The sequence below is a fragment of the Polistes fuscatus genome, unplaced genomic scaffold (genome assembly GCF_010416935.1).
Source record: "Polistes fuscatus isolate 324 unplaced genomic scaffold, CU_Pfus_HIC Scaffold47, whole genome shotgun sequence".
Taxonomy (NCBI): Eukaryota; Metazoa; Arthropoda; class Insecta; order Hymenoptera; family Vespidae; genus Polistes; species Polistes fuscatus.
The window spans coordinates 130,711-134,940 of NW_025113126.1; positions in this window are offsets into that span (position 1 = coordinate 130,711).

Sequence of the window (4,230 nt, forward strand, 5' to 3'; positions counted from 1 at the left end):
GAAACACAATTTTGTTTTTAACTGTACTCGACCTACACCATAAATAGTCTTATATATATATATATATATAAGAAAGAATAAAGCGAAGAAAAAGATAATATCAAAATATGGATATAAGTCCACTCTAAATATAAGAGAGATATATCGAAATACTTCATGCGTCAACAGCTATGGCGCGGTTACAGCATTAGTTCTCGCTCGATCATTTAGGTAAAGCAGCGCTGAGTACGATTAATATTTGGATGGGTGACCTGCTTGAGAAAAAAAGGGGAAGAAGAAGAGAAGACAACTTCATGCTGTAAACTAGAAATCGCTTTGCCGTGCGTCGTAAATACCGACAAACTTCATGGTGTCGTTTTCCTAGACCTTTGGAACCAATTCACTTCCAATAACATTTTCCCAACGCGCTAAAAGAAGTATAACTTCAAAAATTCAGAATAATGGATTAAAATTAGATTAATCAATTAAGAAAATTCATAACAATTTGGATATTTACTGTAAGAAACTAGACTGTTTGAAGCTAGGAATTGACCAGAAATGTCCAAAATTGGCAAATAAAGAGGTGTTCTGTTCCATAAGGACAACGTCAGGCCACACACGATTATAGTGACTCGCCAGAAACTGTGAAAGCTTTGTTAGGATGTCTTGATGCATCTACCATATAGTTCGGACCTGGAACCAAGCGATCGCCATATTTTTCTTGCATTCTAAAACTTCCTCATTGATAAGAAATTGACATCAAGAGAAGATTGTAAAAGTCAATTACTAGAGTTTTTCGACAATAGGGACATAGCATGTTATGAGAGAGGAATTATGAGGCTATCATTAAATTGGCAACAAATTTTAGAACAAAACGGTCCACATTTGACCAAAATTTGGCAATCCAAGACAATTTAAAAAATATCCTAATATTCACGTTGAAATAATGTATTTCTTTTTCCCCAACCTAATATGTATCATCAATTCATCACATTTTTAGAGTATTATTTCTGGATCTACTCCTACCGCTCTTAAAATGTGAAAGTTAAAAGGGCTAACAGTCCTTTTTCAAGCAGAATGAGAAAGCGCGTGAACAAGAGCGTGCACAATACGGAAGTGAGAACCAGCACGACCGTACAACCTTACAAGTTGTATCATTTACTTTAGGATATATAGCAACTCCTTTAGTTCGAAAATTTGATCGTTTGTATTAAATTATAATATTGAGATTTGATATAGTAACAGACTCGTTGTCATCTGGCCTAGTTTCACGAAACATTAAAATTTTAGATTCTTGCAAAATGGAATCAAACATATCACTTGAGTTGGCCTGCAGACTTTGACAATGTTACGTATAAAGCATAAAGTTTTTTCATTTGGTTCATAAAATGTTAGATGTCTTTACTAATTGTCACTAATTGTTTATTTAAGAGTCACTTATATTCATCTTAAAGAGCAATTACTACAGATGATGGTCTTTTGTCGTTATAAATAGTATTATCATTGTTTCTTGTTGTAATGTATATTCACTCAATTCTTGTTACGCGTGACAAAGCGATAGAACAATATGTCGATTGATGTTAGTTATAGTATTCATAAACAATTTCAGGATACGTGTTCCCTTGTGATTTATGTATTGTTGTGGCACAAGCACATAATAGAGGTAAATGTGAACGCCTAACGTTAATTGTTTTATTGTTTTTAATAGAAATAATTACAGATTTACGTTCGAACAAAATGAACTAGTTTACTTTCAGCTTAATTTTCTAAACCTTCTTCTTCTTCTTCCTATTATTATTATTATTATTATTATTATTAGGACTTCATCCTGTCTTATATATTCGCTAGATAGTTTTTATTTTTTCTAGGGCGTTTGTGTGTCTTGTGACGATGACGTTTAGCTTTCGTGCGACCTTTTTTGAAGTCTTTCAGGTTGTCTTGTTGTTCCCATTTTTCCTATTTTTGCTACATTTAGTAGCCTACTGTCGTCCATTCTGTCTACATGCTCCCGCCACTCTCTTCTTCTTCTTCTTTTTATCCACCTTACCACATCGTAAGTCTCACATTCTTTCTTATCTCTTTGCTCTTCCATTTATCTCTTAGTGAGTTCCCCGTTATTCCCGTCTTCATTTTTGTAGTTCTCAGGATATGTTTTGATTTTGCGGACTCTGCTCTTGTCTCTGCTGCATATGTTATTATCAATCTGACGTAAATCTTATATATGCGTGCCTTGCTTTTAATGCTCATATGCTTATTTCTCCATATGATATCCCTAAGGTATCCGGAGATTATAGAGGCTTTGGTTGCTTGCTTTCTGGGTTTATGTTACTCGTGATCATTGCTCCTAGATATTTGAATCGCATTACTTGGCTTACGCTTCAGTCATATACTGCTAACTTGCATCGTCTGGGCTCCTTGGAGGTGGTGAGAGATTCGGTCTTTTGTACCGAAATAGTCATGTTTAGTTTACCTGCCGTCTTTTTAAATTTGTACAACATCCTTTGCAAGTCGTCTTCGTCTTCCGACATGATGACTGCATTGTCGGCGTACCATGTTATTTTCTTTTTTTCCATAACTTGACTCTTTCTCCAGCTGTTTTCACCTTCTCTATTATTTCGACAATGATTAAGTAGAAAAGGATCGCGCTTAGAGTTTCTCTTTGTCTTATTCCTTTTGTTTTCGGAATTTCCTTCGCTATCATTTTTTCAGTCCTTACCCTCGTTGTGTTGTTGGTTTTAAGCTCTTTTATTATTTCTTTTATTGCGCAATCTACTCCTCTTGCTCTCAGGATCTGTAGTATGTCTCCCAGTTTTACTTTGTCAAGCCCTTATTAGAGATTAACGAAAAACATGTATATTTGTTTATCGAACTCTATCGCTTTTTCTGCTATTTTTCTTAGTATGAATATTGCCTCCACCGTTGATCTTTTTTGTCTAAAGCCTTTCTGTTCTTTGCTTATTTCTGTCCGCTCTATTACTTGTGCCAAAATTTTTGTCATCACCTTCTGTACTTCACTTAAGTGACTGATTCCGCGTTAGTTCTTAGGTTCTTTCTTAGTTCCTTTTTAAAATATGGGCACAGTTATACTCTCTTTCCCCTGAGATCGCACTTTTTTGTGTTTTTCTATTTTATTGAATAGGGTACTTAGTTGTTCTGTAAGTGGTCATTTCCCGTATTTTATTAATTTATTTGTTATCTCATCTATTCATGGTGTTTTACGGTTTTTTAGTTTGTCTATTGTTTCATGTATTTTTCCAGGTGAGATAGTTTAGTCGTTTAGTGCTTCTTCTTCTTCTTTCTCGCTTCTGTTGTATGTCTCCTCCGTCTCGTTTTTGTATAGTTCAGTGAAATGTTTTTCCTATTTATCTGTTGTGATTTTGGCAGTCTGCATGGATTCGTTTACATGTTTCCTCCGGTTTCGTAACATATTCCATACTTTTTTCTGTTTTTCATATAGGTCGTGTTCCATATCGGCAGAGAATTTCTCCCAATAGTCCCGTTTGATTTTCCTGATTGTTTCATATACCTTATTTTTTAATCTTCGGTAATCGTTATATGTTATTGTATTACTTCGGTACTGTAAGTAGACGTACCTTTTTTCATCTGCCAGAGTCCTTACTTCTTCTTTAATCCATGCAGTGTTTCTCCGCCTTCCTCCTGGGTTGCATTTTCATTTGCCGAGGACTTCTTCTGCTGCTTTTTTTATTTTTGTTTTGATTTTCTCCCATGATGTTTCTACGTTGTCTGTTTCTTGAATTTTGTTTCTTTTTATTGTTTGTTCCAGTCGTCTTTGGTACAAGTCTCTTATATATTCATCGCTTAACAGTTCTATGTTTAGTTTTTCTATTATTATCCCTTTTGGTTTTATTTTTGAGTTAAGTGCATTTTTCCTTAATTTCGCAAGTTCAAGGTTATGGTTAGTGCCCGTATTTACTTACCTGAGAAATCTGACGTCCAGTATTTTTGTGGGATTTATGTTTCTATTTGTTATTATGTAGTCTATTATATCGATTTTCGTCCTCTGGTTATTTCGAAAGTGAATTATTGTCGTAGGTTATGTAGGTAGAATGTATTATTGATCCGAAGCTCATTCATGGCGCAGATGGTTTTTAGCCTGTCCCCATTTTCGTTCAGGGTTCCTCATTGAAACCGTTATTAATTCCTCTAACTACCTCGTTGCTGATCCTTGCGTTTACATCTCCGAGAATCACAATCTCATCACGCCTAGCGATGTTGACTAGGTGTGCTTGC